Here is an 18,822-nt window from a genome sequence, read left to right as displayed (position 1 = left end):
GTACTTAAACTCGGAAATAAACATTTATTAGCATTTTTAAAGACCATGCCAAACTTACTTAAAAAAATTCACCTTGCACTGAGGGGCTCAAACCTAACCTCGCGTAATTTCAGAAATGACTGTATATATATATATATATATATATATATATATATATATATATATATATATATATATATATATATATATATATATATATATAATGAGTATACTTTGTAGTGCAGGCTAGGCTACCATATATGTATACATGGTACTGAATACCCTAGTGTAGGCTAGGCTACATTTTTTCCAACAAAAGATGGGTTTTTTGGAACCTAAACCCATCGTAAGTAGGATAATACCTGTATAAGCATTTTTACATTTTTTTTTGGTGTTTGAGCTATCAAAATAGGCAGTTTTAAGTTATTTTAGAAGGGTTTTAAGTATTCACAGATTTTAGGTATTCGGGTGGGGGGGGGAGCGTGGTACGCATTCCCCGCGAATACGGGGGGTTTACTATATACTTTTTGAGTTACATCAATACTTATCACAAAAAACATAATCACATGATTGCTCATTTGCAAGTTTTTAACATCTGAAGCTTTCTACATCAGAATAGCAAATCATATTAAAAACTATTTCACAATTTTTTTTGCTGACATTCTCTTCCGGATACAAAATAAAAACATGATCATAGCCCTTCTAGTTTTTGTTTGGTGAGGATTTAACTTGAAAAGTATTTACTTTGTTAAAAAAAAAAAAAAAAAAAGAGCGCTAATTCTGTTCTGGTTCTCAACACCTCATAGTTAACTGGGGGAAAACACATGGGACATTTTGGGGTAGGAAAAATCAAAGCTGCTTCCTACCTTCCACTGCCATAACAAACAGTGAAGACCATCAACTTGAGGATAGGAGGTCAATGAACTCCACTGATTTAAGCAAAGGTTCTAGATGATTTGCTAGTGCCTTACATACCATGCCAGAAAATTAGCAGATGCCCTGAAATGAAACTTGGTGCTCAACTTCACCACAGGGCACAGCCAGCAGACAACCTTACTGTTTCTTGATGTCCTGGTAAAACAACAAGAAAGACAGTCTAAAACTACTGTACATACAAAAGCAACAAATGCTGGCCATTGCTTGAATGTACCAGGAGAATGCCCGGACACATACAAAAAGTCCATAGTGGGTGTGCATGTAAATAGAACATTCAAACACTGCCCATCATGGAGAGACATACATATCAAACTTGACTGAATTCAATCAAGTGTTAATAAATAAAACATAAGCAGGTAAAATTATTAAAACTGCAATAAGAAAGAAAATCGACAAATTTCACCAACCCAACACTATAACGATAAAGGGGGAGAGTCTGGTTATTTATCAATGACTACATTATGGGTCTGCACATAAGGAGGAATGCTGCACACTACATGGGATAACTAGCAGTAACTAGCAGAGACATAACCCCAGAAGCCCAGTACAAAAAATTAAGCCTCTGAATCCACAGAAAACTAAACCTGGTAGAAGCCCTAATAATGAAGAACAGCACTGCTCTGGGAGAACCAAACATGTGCCCAAGCAGTTTACAAATTCACTTGTCCACAGGAGATGTGTAAATTTCACAGGCAAAACTACACTGGGCACACTACAACAACCCTTCACAGATGTATTCCTCCCAACAAAAATCAATGGGGCATTCTCCAACATTATATAGATGTCCATGATAGGAAACCATCCCTACAACAGCTGATCAAATGCACCCAGGTTGTTAACAGACAAGAAATCTATGGTCACCTATTAATAGCCAGACCTGTAAGCATCACTATCCAGAAACTGCCCCTAATTATCCAACAAGAGTCGGATCATATACTCCCCTCCAGCAGGAGGATGAATACATAAGCAAACAGGGACCAGACGGAAACCTCTCAACTGCTGGATAAACCAGGCCCGTCGGAGCACGAAAACGCCCAGTTAAGGCCAAGTAACATCCTTACTCAAGTCCCTAAGGCAACTTTCTTATCAGTTGTTACCATATTTTATTGCCATTCATGAGATACAAAATCTGTATATGTGAACTACTGACCTAGGCTAGCTTAGGTGTCACACTCACAGTATCCATTTGCAGAAGTCATATAGGCTATGACAGCTGTATTTAAGATATAGGTAAAGGTCATGAAACTGTTATACTTACTGAATCCATTTATACTGTATTACTGTATTATCATATATCATCGTGTTACGGATAAAAAAAAAATCATCCCACCATTTGCAATGTTTACGTTTTCAGAATCAGCTGATTGAGCCTACTATCGAAAGAATTAGGAGCACCATTTTTAGTTGCTAAAAGAAACACATGTATTACTGGAATTATTATTTTTGTTTTTGTACATAAATGTAAAACAGGTATACCAAAGGTAAACTAACATACTTTATGTTAAACTAAAATCCCTCAAAATTGTAAAACAGCTGTTTCCCGATTTGTTTGTTTACATCATACTCAATGCTGTTTATGTCAGTTCTTTGGTAAATGGTTGTTAATTATAACAGATGGTTATGAATTGTTACATAAGCCATAAGTTTGGTATCTTATTTGAAAGCCTAGCCTAGTACAATCCACCAAAAATGAAATTTGTTTGGTTGTATTAGACAGTGTTTGTGCATTGCATTACAACACGTTTTGTTTACATCTTTAGCACATATGGCTTTTCTTAAAGGCAACTGTTCAAAGTGTGTACATACATACCCAACGCATAAATTGTAAATAAAATAGTGAAGGAGTCTGTGTGTTACTGTATTAGGCTTTGATGCAAACATAACTCAGTTGTTGTTTTCTCTCTCTCTCTCACTCTCTCTCTCTCAATACCATATACCAGTACTGTACATGTCCTTAACTAAAATATGAATTACAATAAACCCCCCGTATTCGCATTCTCATGATTCGCGGACTCACGCATTCGCGGGTTTCTCTGTGGAACATATCTAGCCATTATTCGCGGAAAATTCGCCCATTCGCGGTATTTTTCAATGAGATATATTCACTAATTACTGTATTTTCATATAATTTTCATGAATAAATGCACTTTTTGTGATAAAACTATTAAAATACTCAGGTATAAGCATTTTTACAGGGTTTTTCTTGTGTTTAAACTATCAAAATGGGCAGTTCTGAGTCTTTTTAGAGGGGCTTTAAATATTCGCGAATACGGGGGGTTCACTGTACAGTATATAAATATAAAAATACAAAACTAAACAAACCTAAGGAAGTTCATGACGCCATCAAACGAGTGCATGCAAACATACATACTGTATGCGTTGCCATCTTTTTTTTTTTTTTTGCTTTGCTTGATTTACTGTGCCCTATTTCATGACAAGTTTAGTTCACTCTAAGTATGATCATCACACATATCATAACAGTACACAAGAGAATATTTTATTACTGTTGATATTTCATCTCAGCTGTTGTTTCTCTTTCTCTCTCTGTGGTACCCTTCGCACATGATAGCATTTATCTTTTGGTTTGAAAAAAAAAAAAAAAAAAAATACAGTAAAAATATAAACGACAATATTGTGGCATAAAACATAAATAAAAGAGTAAAGGCATGTGTATGTTACTGTATTAGGCTTTGATGTAAACATACCTCAGTTGTTCTCTCTCTCTCTCTTGTAACCTACGTACACGGCTGCCTCTATCTTTTGATTAGAAAAAATAAAAAATGAGAAAATACAGTAAAATTATAAACAAGAATACTGTAGCATAAAATATAAAAAAGTAAAGAGTGTATTAGGCTTTGATGAAAACATCTCTCTCTCTCTCTCTCTCTCTCTCTCTCTCTCTCTCTCTCTCTCTCTCTCTCTCTCTCTCTCTCAATTGCCTTTATCTCTTGACTTGGAAAAATAAAAAATGAGAAAATACAGTAAAAATATAAATGAAAATATTGTAGCACAAAACATACATAAAAAAGTAAAAGAATGTGTGTATTGCTGCAATTACACTTCAGTGTAAACATACTTCAGTTACTGTTCTCTCTCTCCCTCTTCTCACATTGCCCCTGCTCTCTCATGGTGCCCAGCCTTCCAGCCACCACCCCCCAACACCTTGGAAACTTCTTGAGGACTCCCCCATTTCCCAAAAATCCTTTCTCAGTCTGTCTGAGCATAAGCAGTGTTAAGAATATTTTTGTGAGACTGCGCAGCATTGCCAACGACTGGAGGGCGTTTTTTTTTTAATTCTTAAAATTTATATATATCATATCTTTGGGGCCTTGGTCCAAGTATGTCGGATAATGACAATCCGGATAACTGAGGGCTACTGTATATATATATATATATATATATATATATATATATATATATATATATATATATATATATATATATATATATATATATATATACATATACATATACATATACATATACATATAATATATATATATATATATATATATATATATATATATATATATATATATATATATATATATATATATATATATATATATATATATATATATATATATATATATATGTAAAAAAAATCACAGTAGATGCATGTGACTTCAGTGTATAAGCGAATCCCACAGGAAAAAAGACAGGCAGAAGTTCAGTACCAAATACGCTTTCCACGTTTATTGAAATCGTTGGGGCACAAATGAGACAAATATGAAGAAAGGTTACAAAGTAAACAAATAGAACAAGAAATACCAGATGGTCAATTGTCAAAGGGTAATAAACAGAAAGTTAACCCAGGATAATCCAGGATCGAGCTGTCACAAAATGAACCTAAGACCAAACAAAATGACATACTAAAGTTTAGGCTTACAAAATCCAAAAACATGTATAACCTTAAATACCAGATGGTTAATTGCCAGGGGTTAAAAAGAAAAGGTTAATCCACTGCAAATCTGGGATCATGCGGTCACAAACTAATCCAAATATATACTTAACCATAAGGACAAACTGGAAAACCACTTTCACAACAAATCAAACAACATCAATATTCTGTGAGAACTGGCCAAATATCGAATGCATTATTCGTACATATGAGAGATTTAGATCATCCTATTAACTGGAGTAAAGCAAGACCTTTAGTCCCGTGCAATGACACAGTTAAATGGAATATCATCGAATCTTGTTTTATTAAGTCAAATAATGAAAGTGTTCTAAATTTAAGTCTTGGTTTATTTAAACTTGATGCTTTAATAATTAAAAAAGTTGTTGATAAATATAAGCAAAATTAATGTTAATTTTTATACATTACTGCAATTTGAATGGGTAATATTCCGTTTTCCTTATGGTTAAGTATATATTTGGATTAGTTTGTGACCGCGTGATCCCGGATTTGCAGTGGATTAACCTTTTCTTTTTAACCCCTGGCAATTAACCATCTGGTATTCAAGGTTACACATGTTTTTGGATTTGTAAGCCTAAACTTTAGTATGTCATTTTGTTTGGTCTTAGGTTCAGTTTGTGACAGCTCGATCCCGGATTGTCCTGGATTAACTTTCTGTTTATTACCCTTTGACAACTGACCATCTGGTATTTCTTGTTCTATTTGTTTACTTTGTAACCTTCTTCATATTTGTGTCTCAATTGTGCCCCAACGATGCGTCAATAAATGTGAAAGCGCTTGGTACTGAACTTCTGCCTGTCTTTTTCCTGTGGGATTCGCTTAACGATGCGTCAATAAACGTGAAAGCGCTTGGTACTGAACTTCTGCCTGTCTTTTTTTCCTGTGGGATTAAATAATATATATATATATATATATATATATATATATATATATATATATATATATATATATATATATATATATATATACTCGTATATATATATATATATATATATATATATATATATATACTTGTATATATATATATATATATATATATATATATATATATATATATATATATATATATATATATATATATATATATATATATATATATATATATATATATATATATATATATATATATATATATATATATATAAGAAAGCATACCCAGTACCTGGTTATTACACAACAAATCATAACAATAAGAATTACGACTGAGTACTCTAAAGGTAACAGTGATCCCTTAAAAAATTCATTAATCACAAGAAAAATCAAACTAAGTTCATCAAGACTAGTGTGAGGTATCAACAATTAAACAAGAAATATACTAGAGTAAAAGGGCATTACTCCATCAAACAACTTCAACTGTTTCCCTGGTCTTAACTCACTTTAGCAAAACTAAAGGAACAAAACATGTTTATCACTTTGCCTTATGCACACAGTCCTATTCACTGGTGGTCAATAAATGAAACACTTCAAAATTTTAAATACAAAAATTTATTTTTAAATTCAAAACTTATAATTAGAATTCACAATCTGAAAAATTTACTATAACTTGAAAACAAAGCAAAAATTTAATTAATTCTTGAGTTAATTCATTAAACAAAACTAAATCACAAAAACTTTAATTTATCAAGAAATTAAATTTTCTGGGTTTTCCGACCTGTGTCAGCCGGTGAAATAACCTTTCAGCACTTATTTCTAGGTAAAGCTATTGCTAAATATACCAGAGAAAAGCTAAAAAGCTAAGCTAAAGTTACTACCCCCAGTGCGAGCTCCATGAAATGGAGTCGTGTATGAGAAAGGGTGAGATTGTCACAATCACAGGCCTCCGCCCTGTAAACATTCCCAATGTCAAAAGTCCCACCGAGTGAGGTGCCGTTACAAACCCCCGCACCACTCGCGGACTGTAAACAAACCAGCATCACCCACATTCCATTTTTAGCACGCGTCGCTATTGTTCAGCTTTTGTGTGTGCGCTCTTTTGTGGCCCATTTTTTCTTGTACTATGGCATCCTCACAGGATTCTTCTTCACCTAAGTTGAGTACCATCTCTGTATTTTATTTTAGGCGGTTGAGGCTCCTTATTTCCCTCTAATTTAATAATTAGGGGGATTTACAACGCCCGCCTCGTCCACCTTCTCCCGGCCCCATGTGACCTTCAGTCTCGGTGCGGGATTTTTATGTCGGGGCTTCGTTCCCCTTCATTTTCTTACGTTTTGTGCCTTTTGCTTATCCTATATTCAATTGCGCATTATTATTTATTGTTTTGTTACCCTTCTCTGGGGAAGTTCGGGTCCTTGTCGTTTAGGCTACGAGTTTTTCCCCTCGGGCCTATCCGCTCTTTATCAATTCTTATATGTGTTGTATTTTGGACCCTCACTTCCTCCACCGTTTGGGTATATTATTTGAGTTGGTACAGTTATGCTTATTAGGTTTATTTTAGGCCTAGCGCACGGATGTCTTTGATATTTACGGATTATGTCCTTTGTTTTTAATCTTGAAGGTCGGCCATTTTCCCTCCGCGCTCTTATCATGTTGGGTTTGGTCCTCCCTTCTACTTGTGTCTTTATGATTATTTGAATTATTGAATTATTTTATTTATGCCTAGGATAGGTTAACTTTTAGGCTAGTCTGGTAGATACCTTCTCCCCCTGGGCTACCTCCTTCAGCCAGCCTAGGCGTTAGGCTATGGCGTTCTGTTCCCTTCCTCGGAAGGGAAGGTTAGGTGTGTAGGAGGGCCTCATGGTTGGAGCTTCCCTTCGTGTGGTGTTATGGTTAGAGGTGTTGGGCCTGCGCTTCTCCCTCTCCCTGTTTCGGCCTTTCCGTTTGGACTATTGAGTCCTAGTAAGGTTAAGCTGGAATAGCGAGGGTATCTCGCGTAGCCTACCTTCGTCCAATCCACACCTTCGGGTTAACCTCCAACTTCATGTATATACCCCTCTCCTACCTCCTTGCTCCTCCCCCTCCTCCTTGCTCTCTTCCCCCTTGGTTCGCTTTCATATACTATGTTAACTTACCAAGGCTCGAGAGCTTTACCCTGTTCCTTACGCTATAGCCTATATCCCCTTCCTCTGCATTGATTGGTTTGTACTCTCGGTACTGGGTTCTGACCTTACCCGGTCAGCACCCGGTCGAGATCTTGATTGGGGACCGGGGGTGCTCCCACACTCCTGTTCCCCATTCCTTTTACCTTCTTTGCTCATTTGGCCTTTGAGGGTTCCCCATTCTCTCCTCTCTCATTATCATTTGTACATATTCGTCCGATCGAGAGGGAGAAAGGTGGATCTCATGGCGCCAGGGGAGTGCTTACTCACCCCCTGGTCGCTGCTACTGGTCCCCCTCTCCTGGCCTGTCCCACTCCCCCCTTCCTATAGCGTCAGTGCGTCGTTTTTCCCCCAACCCGAGTGTCGTTCTCCCAGACCGTCATCTGGGGAATTGTGTACATGTAGCCAGTTAGTTTCCCACCTGACTGTCTTCTTTCGTATTCACACGCCACTGACATTTACCTTCGTTCTATTCATTTAGAACACCTACGGTTCCCTAGTATCTACCCTCCGCCGACTAGCTAACTTTGTGTTTCTCCGCTAGGTAGTCGGGCGTTCTCGTCGCTTACCACTCCGGTGGGTACGGTGTTTGGTCGGTCGGTGCTCACCACACCTCCTCCGCCATCACCGTATTAGAGTACAGGACTCCCCCGGCTCCAAGCGGAAATACCCACTCTTCCTTATAGTTGACCTTTCACTAGCATGCGTACATATATTTATATATATATATATATATATATATATATATATATATATATATATATATATATATATATATATATATATATATATATATATATATATATATATATATATTATTTTTCTGAATTTTTACATATCCTTTTGGGACCTTCCTGTTGCTCTGGATTAACTCCGGCAGTCCCTTTATGTTGTTGATCTTGCATGATCTAGTAGGCCCCTTAACCTCCCAGTACGCTCCGGCGGGACCTACCTGGCTAATTATCTATTATCCTAAGACACTGCTCCGGCACCCTACTCCGGTGGCCTTATCAGCATACTCATGTACCCGTCAACTTACAGATGGTGCGTTGTCAGGAGCAGGGGTGCACGGCAGTGCTTCAACAAGCCAGCGGACATGAGGTATGCAGGTCCCACTCCGGGTGTGCTGGCCACGTAGGGGACCTGATCGTCTGGCACCCTGATGGCTGTGAGGTGTGCTACGCTCTCTGAAATATGAATTACGGGTTCTGGATGAGTCGGTAAGTTAGTTTTTTCCTTTCCGATTCATGTTTTCCTTGAGTTTTGTCTCTTATGGATAATTGGAAGATATTCTCCTTTTAGGAGGTTCGGTCGCCTGACTTTCTCCTTCTTCCAGATTGACCGCAGCTCTCGGGACTCTTCGCTCATGGCCCTCAGGACCTGGGTCAGCGGCTTCGGGAGGAACGTCGGGGCAGGGAAACCCTACGTTCTTTCGAAGGACATTTGCAGCGTTCTCTTCCCCGGCGCCTGGATCTCAGCTTCAGTTGCGGACGAGGTAGCCGCCCCTTTGATCGCTGGGATCCAGGAGATGACTCAGCCCTTCCAAGAAGACGTCGCTGCATGCGGAGAGGTCACCGAGGATGTTGCGGCTCTTAATTTGAACCTAGAGCCCATGAACGTGGACCTGGATCTTCAAGCAGGTAAGGGGGTAAGTGAGGCAGGTGAATTTCTGTTTAGCTCTCCTTCTTCTTCTGCTTCTTCTTTCCGAGGATTCGTGAAATCCTCTTGTCTTATGGACGGTGCAAGGTCTACCGTCCCTAAGGTCAAATCAGTTAAGAAAAAGACCTTGAAGTCCCAGAAAGTCCGCTCCGGGGTTCCCTCGAAGACGTCATGGGCCCCTAGCCCCGTGCCGTCTACGAGCAAGGCCTCTACTTCTGGGAAGGGAGCACAAGCCAAGCAAAGTAAAGAGGTCCCCCCCCCCTTCCTTCCTTTGATGCAGAAGCATTTGCCGAGCTTCTCATGCAGAAGTTCGACAAAAGAGTTGACGACAAGCTGTCGCAACTCTCGAGTCAGCTATCTTCCTCGAATGCTTCCGTGCTTTCCCTGTCACAGGAGGTTAAGTCCCAAGGGACTTTAATCTCTGGGTTCATGAGTGGCGGAGCGGCCAACAGATCTTTCTCCGTTCCGGACACCTCCAGCCTTCCTCCCTTTGATAAGGGAAACCCTTGGCGCCTGACCCTTTATGCTCCCCAACATGAGGGTACCCTTACTATCGAGGGCCTAGGCACCCGTAGGTTGGAGGAACTAGAATTCTTCCCTCCTAACCTGCAATCACCTTACCCAGATTTTGCCAGACTCACTGAGGAGGCATGGATTCGGTCCGATAAGGTCCCCAAGGAAACTGTCATCTTCCGGAGGACCAGGCCCAGTCGGCTCTACTACGGACTCTGTCGGGTGGCAGGCGGAGAACACCAAACTCACCCGGCCAAGGGTGCGTTTATGATGTTCTCTTTGGGAGAGGTTCTTCCCACCCCTTGCACCTCCAAAGTGGCTTCCCTCACGAACCAAGCTTGCATGGAGGGTAAGCCCCTTCCTCATCTCCGGGAGACAGATCCCATCTCTCTTGTCTCCCCCGGGGAGATTCTCAGTTTTGGGAAGGAGCCCCGGACACCTTCACGGTTACACGACTGGACCCTGACTGCGCCTCTAACCTCTTCAGTGAACAACTGCCTAAGATCCCGGAGTCGCTCCTGAAGGCTGAAGCTGAGACTAAGGACAGGCTTAGCAGGTCCTTAAACTCTCTAACTTTAGCAGAAGCAACGTCAGTGGTCTATAGCGAAGACGCTTTATTCCAGGTGCTGACGAAATCTCTCTTAGCGTGTTTTCAGCAGGACCTGTATGACTTTATCAAGGCCCGGTTGAACTGCCGAAAACACATCTTTTCGGCAGCCACCGTCCGTCATGAGCCTAACAGGCTTATGAAAAGTTCCATCTGCAGAGCTAATCTCTTCCCCCAGGAAGAGGTTGATACGGTCCTAGCTGAGGCAACTAGGGCCAATCAGAGTCTCCGCTCCCGATGGGGCTTGTCGTTCAAGAGGAAACAGTCTGAGCCCGCCGGAACCCACCCCAAGTCCGGGAAGAAGTTTAAGAAATTCAAACGGCTCCCTACTCAGACTGTCTTGCAGGCTGTCCAGGTTCCCGCCCCTGGTCATCCTTCAACCTCCCAGTCCCAACCTCAACCTCAGTATGTGCTGGTCCAACCAGCCCATCAACCTCTCGCTGCCCCTTCATATGTCTCTTCCCCGGCTTTCAACGCTTCATATGAAAGCCAGGGCGCATTTTGTTCAATACAAAATGCAAGGGGAACTAGAGCCAGAGGATACTTTCGAGGTAGGGGAACACCTCGCTCCTCCTCCAGAGGAAGGGGAGGCAGAGGCTCCAGAGGAGGCAGACCCTCTCCCGCCCAGTGAGATATCTCAGGTAGGCGGGAGGTTATATCATTTTCGGGACCAGTGGAGCTTCAGTCCCTGGGCCCAGAGCATAGTCTCCAAAGGACTGGGGTGGAGTTGGTGCAAAGGTCCTCCCCCCCCAGTCAGATTCCATCAATCACCGTCCAAGGGTCTGAAGGACTTTGTGAAAGATCTATTACTAAAGAAGGCAATAAAGAAAGCGAGGCACCTGAAATTTCAAGGCAGACTGTTCAGTGTTCCAAAGAAAGGTTCCAGTCAGTTCCAGTCAGCAAAGAGTAATTCTAGACTTGTCTCGTCTAAATTCTTACATTCAATGCGACAAGTTTCGAATGCTTACAGTCTCGCAGGTTCGGACCCTACTACCCCGTGGAGCCGTAACCACCTCTACAGATCTTTCAGACGCCTATTATCACGTCCCGATTGCGAGAAGGTTCTCTCCTTATCTGGGGTTCAGACTGGGAAGTCAAGCATACTCGTTCAGGGTCATGCCATTCGGTCTCAATATAGCCCCCAGAATCTTCACCAAACTGGCAGATATGGTAGTTCAGCAACTCCGGTCTCAGGGGATCATGCTAGCTGCATACCTGGACGATTGGATCGTTTGGGCATCCAACGCCAACGAATGCCGGAGCAACAGCCATAGTAATCGGCTTTCTGGAATCTCTGGGCTTTCAAATAAACAGGAGAAATCCCGCCTAGTTCGGAGAGTCGCTTTCAATGGTTAGGGATCCAGTGGGACCTGTGTGCACACAAAATATCTCTTCCGCCGGCCAAACGGAGAGAAATAGCCAAGGCAACCAGACAGTTCCTCTAGAACAAGAAAGCTTCCCGTCGTACCCAAGAAAGAGTCTTGGGTTCTCTTCAGTTTGCTTCAGTGACGGATCTACTTCTGAAATCCAAACTGAAAGATATAAACAGGGTATGGCGGAGCCGAGCCAATGTCAGGTTCAGGGACAAGGTGTCTCTGATTCCGCCTATTCTGAAAAAGAGACTCCGGCCTTGGACGACTTTCAAGAGCTTATCGAAGTCAGTACCTCTTCAATTTCCTCCTCCGGCATTAGTAATTCACACCGACGCTTCCCTAAGCAGGTGCGGAGGATACTCTCAACACAAGAAGGTACAGGGGACTTGGTCCACCATGTTCTGCCAGTTCCATATCAATGTCCTGGAAGCTATGGCAGTCTTTCTAACCCTGAAGAAGCTGCATCCAAACAATCTGATTCATATAAGACTGGTTCTAGACAGCGCAGTAGTAGTACATTGTATAAACAGGGGAGGTTCCAAATCGAGTCGGATCAACCAGGTTATGATAGCAATATTCTCCCTAGCAAACAAACACCGGTGGCATCTGTCTGCTACCCATCTTGCAGGGGTCCGAATGTCATTGCAGATTCCTATCCAGGACAACTCCGCTGGAGTCGGAATGGTCCTTGGACAAAACATCATTCAGATGGATTTGCAATCAAGTTCCGGGTCTCGAAGTAGATCTCTTTGCAACAGAATGCAACCACAAACTACCTTGTTATGTTGCTCCCAACCTGGACCCTCTAGCTCACTCCACAGATGCAATGTCAATAGATTGGAACAAGTGGAAAAGGATCTATCTGTTTCCTCCAGTAAACCTGTTACTGAAAGTCCTTCACAAGCTCAGGATATTCAAAGGTCAGATAGCCCTCGTGGCTCCCAACTGGCCGAAGAGCAACTGGTTTCCATTTCTTCTAGAGCTAAAGCTTCGGTGCTTTCAAATTCCCAACCCAATACTGACGCAAATAGTACAAACTCAGACTGTGTCAGCTTCCTCAAGAATTCAGAATGCCCTGGCTTTGTGGATTTCATGAAGTTTGCAGCTCAGAAAGATGCTAATATTGATCCTATTAACACTTTGTTCCTAGAATCAGACAAAAGGGAATCCACTCTCAGACAATATGATTCAGCAGTAAAGAAATTAGCACTCTTCTTAAAAGAATCTGAAGCAACTGTAATGACCACAAATTTAGCAATTTCATTTTTTAGGTCATTATTTGAGAAAGGTCTGGCCTCAAGTACTATTACTACAGCCAAATCAGCTTTGAAAAAGATATTTTTACACGGGTTTAAGATTAACTTAACAGATTCTTATTTTTAAATCGATCCCTAAAGCCTGTGCTCGTTTAAGACCAGTAACCCGCCCACATACGGTTTCCTGGTTCTTAAATGATGTTCTTAAATTAGCTTCAGAAACGGATAATCAAAATTGTTCTTTCATTAACTTATTGAGGAAGACCTTATTTTTAATTAGTTTAGCTTCAGGTGCTGGAATTTCCGAGCTGTCTGCCCTGTCTAGAGAACCCAACCATATTGATTTCCTTCCATCAGGTGAAGTGTTGCTAGCTCCTCACCCTAAGTTCCTAGCTAAGAATGAAGATCCTCGAGATAGGTGGTCTCCCTGGAAGGTCGTCCCCCTCCCACAAGACCTGTCTTTATGCCCAGTCTTTACTTTAAAAGCCTATTTAGACAGGACCTCACAGATAACTTCGGGGCCTCTGTTTGTAAGGGAAGGGGGAGGAACTATTTCTATGAAAGCCATCAGGCAACAGATCTTGTATTTTATTAAACATGCAAACCCAGACTCAGTTCCAAAAGTACATGACATTAGGGCAGTGGCCACCTCCACTAACTATTTCCATTATATGAATTTCGAGGATCTTACAAAATATATAGGGTGGAAGTCTCCCGTAGTTTTCAAACGCCACTATCTGAAATCCCTAGAAGCTCTGAAGTTCACCACAGTGGCGGCAGGGAACATCGTTCCTCCCTCTGTTTAATTCTTTTCTCGTACTCAGTCACTCTCCTCCCTCCTACCTGCCTCATTTATTCCCTTTCGATCACCTCCAGGTCAGGCATGCTTCACAGCCTGTCTCCTGACCATGTCATAGTTTTGTATTGTCTGCTATGTTTAAATTTAAATACGTTTTTGTGTTCTTTTGTCTTATGGGACATAGTTCCCCCAACTTAATCCTAAGTATATATTTGAGTACCTATATTACATGTTTATGTACTCATTAGTCTTATGGATAGTTTTATGTTTATGTACACCTTAATCTTACAAATAGGTTTAAATATCTTTATTATATATCTAAATACCAATATTTTGCTACCGGGATAATTAAAACTCTTGTGGATTTATAGTTTTATTTCTTTCCTCTACAAGTTTCCTTTATTGTTTCAGGATGGTATTTTGGTTTCTCTGTTATTATTTCACTGGCTGACACAGGTCGGAAAACCCAGAAAAAGGATTTTGACAAAGGAAAAATCTATTTCTGGGGAGTGACCTGTGTCACCCGGTGACCCACCCCTGATTCCTTTTTTCCCCCCCTTGATAAAATACCATTCCACGATGGGGGTGCTAACATGGAATGTGGGTGACGCTGGTTTGTTTACAGTCCGCGAGTGGTGTGGGGGTTTGTAACGGCACCTCACTCGGTGGGACTTTTGACATTGGGAATGTTTACAGGGCGGAGGCCTGTGATTGTGACAATCTCACCCTTTCTCATACACAACTCCATTTCATGGAGCTCGCACTGGGGGTAGTAACTCCAGCTTAGCTTTTTAGCTTTTCTCTGGTATATTTAGCAATACCTTTACCTAGAAATAAGTGCTGAAAGGTTATTTCACCGGGTGACACAGGTCTCTCCCCAGAAATAGATTTTTCCTTTGTCAAAATCCTTTAATCAAGCAAAATTTCAACTATCAAGAATTTAAATTTGAAAAGAAAATCTTAATAAATGAAAATTAAATCAAGTATGCAATGTTAAATTATTAAGAAATACTTAAAATGCTAAGTACATAAATGTTACATCACAAATATAAAAATGTGGAAAATCAAGAGATTGCAAACACAAGAACACACAAAAATACACAAAAGATTTATCAATAATAATTTCACTACGGCAAAATTTCCCTAATATACATTATTATACAATGGTAATACAGTAATAAGTAAATTTCATTTTACCTTACACAAGCTTGTGAAAACCTTTGTAAAATCACTTGCAGCTGCTTTAGATTCACAAAACACACTTTTTATTTGGGCGCCATTACTAAATCACTTTTCTAAAGTCAGATCTCAAAAGCTACGACCAACACCAGTGACCACAAATATTTTATGTTAAAATTTCTCTCTTTTGAAGAGAGAGAGAGAGAGAGAGAGAGAGAGAGAGAGAGAGAGAGAGAGAGAGAGAGAGAGAGAGAGAGAGAGAGAGAGAGAGAACCAAACTGACTGGTCTCTAAAATCAGAAAGAACAGATTTTCAGATTTCAGTAGAAATGAAAGAATCGCATGACGTCATTAAGGCATTTTGGGAACAAGATACAAGACAAGGTTCTAGAAGAAGGAAGGTGACGTCACTTCCAGCAAAACGTTTTGAACACAAACGGGAAAATACATGATCTGAGATATGAAATCTTAAACATGACACAACTGCCATGTGCTCCAGTGCAACACTGGTTCATATTTCTCAAAAGTACACTCGGCAAGAAAAGTGAAGATACAGTTTTCTTTAGATTTCGTTCATCGAATTTTTATTTTTTTCTTACAGAAAACACATAATCTCGGTAAATTTACTCTAGAATATGAAAATACAATGCAAATTATATCATATATGTTAAATCTGCAAAACAAAAACGTTCAGATACTTAAAAACACCAAGCATGTCCGAAGTAATCAGAATTTCTCAGATGACTTCGTTCATAGAGATCTAAAAGATAGTGTGTGAATATCTCGGTTGTAGTACTCTTTATCAGAACGGCAATATTTACTCGTTTTCCGTTATGGACAGGCTTATTATTGCATCATCATACGAGGTAGTGATAATTTCTTTAATTTTCACACATTCATATTTGTATTTCACGGTGTTAAAAGTCGGCTGGAATTAATGGCAGTAAATGTTGCGACAGCTTCGATAAGTTGACCAAATCTATTTAAATCTGCAAGAGCGTTCTCTATGATGTGTGGAGCACTTCAGCGGGAAAACACAAGTAACTGGATGTTTCTTGGCGTTGCCCGTTCTCTCTCTGCGTTGCCAGTTTCTCTCTCTCTCTCTCTCCATCGCTAAAACATACTATGCAAATATAGTATCGCTCAATCTCTAAAAAAAAAAATAATGAAATGAGTAGCTCTACATATAGGCCTAGGCTTACATAACAGCAACTCTCTCTCTCTCTCTCTCTCTCTCTCTCTCTCTCTCTCTCTCTCTCTCTCTCTCTCTCCTCTCTCTCTCTCATCGCTAAAACATATTATACAAATATAGTATCGCTCAATCTTTAAAAAAAAAAATAATGAAATGAGTAGCTCTACATATAGGCCTAGGCTTACACAACAGCAACAACTCTCTCTCTCTCTCTCTCTCTCTCTCTCTCTCTCTCTCTCTCTCTCTCTCTCTCTCTCTCTCTCTCTCTCTCTCTCTCTCTTGCACATTGCATTCGTTCCTTTGTTGTTCCCCACATTGCTCAAATTTAACTCTTGATTTCACTATGGAAGATCGCGTTTCAGATTATGCAAGCATTCCGTTCATTGTGGTGTCATAAATTCATTTGTATAAGGTTAATTGGTAGGTTACGTCGAAAAATGTTTATTTTGCTCAGAACTGTCGCTGCAAATTACAACTTGAACGAATACTGTAAAGCTTACTACTGCATTTAAGTATCAATGATGTCAGAATCGTAGAATATGATTGAAAGTTATAGGAGGTCAAGCAAAAAACCAACACACTAAGACAGAAGCTCCTCCCCTTTCTAAAGTTGCCAGATGTCGCATTATTGAGCAATATACTGTATGTCCGAAGATTTAAAAAAACTGTATCTTCACTTTCCTTGCCGAGTGTACATGTCTTTACCAGAAAATCGTATGAAACACATGTAACGTGAAATCATTCGTCTTCTTCTCATACGGGACAAAGCTTTTACAGAAATCTTAAAATGACTTGACTGTTATTCCCGACCTGTCATCGTGTAATCCAAAACAAAGCTCTCTCTTATCTAAACTGATGACAGATGGCACATCTGGTCTAAAACTCAAATCTCTCTCTCCCACTGCTATGCTATTATCAGGAAAGATATTATTAATTCTAAATTATGCTGCTAACTTATCTAAATCACTAACTCTTTTGAGATCTGACATTACACTACATACGATAGCTCAACAATTATTATTATTACACATAACACATGATAAATAGAAGAGTAAATACAGTAATACTTCAATCTTACACGATTCGAGTTGCATGAATTCACACACACACGAACTTTTCACTGGAACCTAACTAATGGGCATACGCGATTTTTTAACAGACACGAAATTCTCAAGAAACCCTGCAGAAGTGGGTGTTTAATTTTTGAAGTAATTTACAAGTTTTCATACTTTTATGTGTAAAATCTGTATGAAAAATTCATTTCATTCTTTTATGTGTAAAATCTGTATGAAAAATGCATTTCATGCTTTTATGTGTCAAATCTGTATAAAAAATGCATTTCATGTTTTAATGTGCAAAATCTCTATGAAAAATGCATTTCATGCTTTCATGTGTAAAATCTCTATGAAAAATGCATTTCATGCTTTCACGTGTAAAATCTGTATCGAAAATGTATTATTTTTATTTTTGTACATACATAAATATGATGCAAAGGTAATTTCAACACATTCACTTAGTGTACTTTTACAAGATGTGATACCCATTTGCAAAGTTACTGCACTTTTCAAAGATGATACCCCTGCAGAAAATGCGTTTAATGTTTGAAGTACATTTATAAGTTTTCATGCTTTTAACTGTAAAATCGATACGGAAAATTTATATTTATATTTATATTTCTGTACATAAATATCATACAAGTATTATGTCCATTTGCAAAGTCTTTGTCACAAGGACTTTACATGACCTTGAGATGAGGTTGTTCAGTCGCGCTCACTTGATAAAATGAATTCGTTAATGTAATATCAGAGATGTAACTAAGAGTTGTATAAGTGTCATTCTTTGAAAATTACTCTGTTTACCTCGGAGAAAAGTGCTGGTGCAATCTGTATGTGCATGTAATTACAGCACGTTCAGTTGGTGTACTTTTACAAGATGTGATACCCTTAGTTACTGCATTTTTCAAAGATGATACCCCTGTAGAAAGTGTGTTTAATTTTTAAGTTTTCGTGTTTTTAGGTGTAAAATCAGAATGGAAAATTTGTATTTATATATTTGCATAAATATGATACAAAAGCAGTACAGTTACTTTATTACAGTATCTCTCTCTCTCTCTCTCTCTCATTCGTAGTTAGCGCTCAAACATACTTTTACAACTTATTATTTCTCTGTACGTCATTACCTGTACAGTATATAATTTTACACTGATTGAATTTTACCTGTACTGTACTACCTTCTACGAACATTATGTACGTTTTCTATATTTTATGGAATTGTACTTTTGTTGACTGACACATGATGTTTTGCCTAGCGACGCAAAGAAAACGGCTTTTACTCTAAGTGACAAAGAAAATGGCATCCCATGAATTAGGGGTAATA

The 18,822-nt window shown here is 39.4% G+C and overlaps 1 protein-coding gene across 2 annotated transcripts in view; it reads right to left on the bottom strand.

Moving 5' to 3' along the window:
* Positions 1-18,822, bottom strand: part of LOC136837763 (DNA-directed RNA polymerase II subunit RPB4-like) — a 260,105-nt gene that overhangs the window by 45,760 nt on the left and 195,523 nt on the right. Inside the window, exon 3 of one of the 2 annotated variants that reach the window (XR_010852759.1) lies at positions 3,621-3,672. The exons of the other annotated variant lie outside the window; for it this stretch is intronic. The gene's annotated coding sequence lies outside the window, so the exon portion shown is untranslated. The remainder of the gene's footprint in view (positions 1-3,620; positions 3,673-18,822) is intronic. 2 annotated transcript variants of the gene reach the window in all.

Source organism: Macrobrachium rosenbergii, chromosome 59 (assembly GCF_040412425.1).
Source record: "Macrobrachium rosenbergii isolate ZJJX-2024 chromosome 59, ASM4041242v1, whole genome shotgun sequence".
Classification (NCBI taxonomy): Eukaryota; Metazoa; Arthropoda; class Malacostraca; order Decapoda; family Palaemonidae; genus Macrobrachium; species Macrobrachium rosenbergii.
The sequence above is the reverse complement of the archived record's forward strand: the minus strand, read 5'-3'. Positions and strand labels throughout refer to the sequence as shown.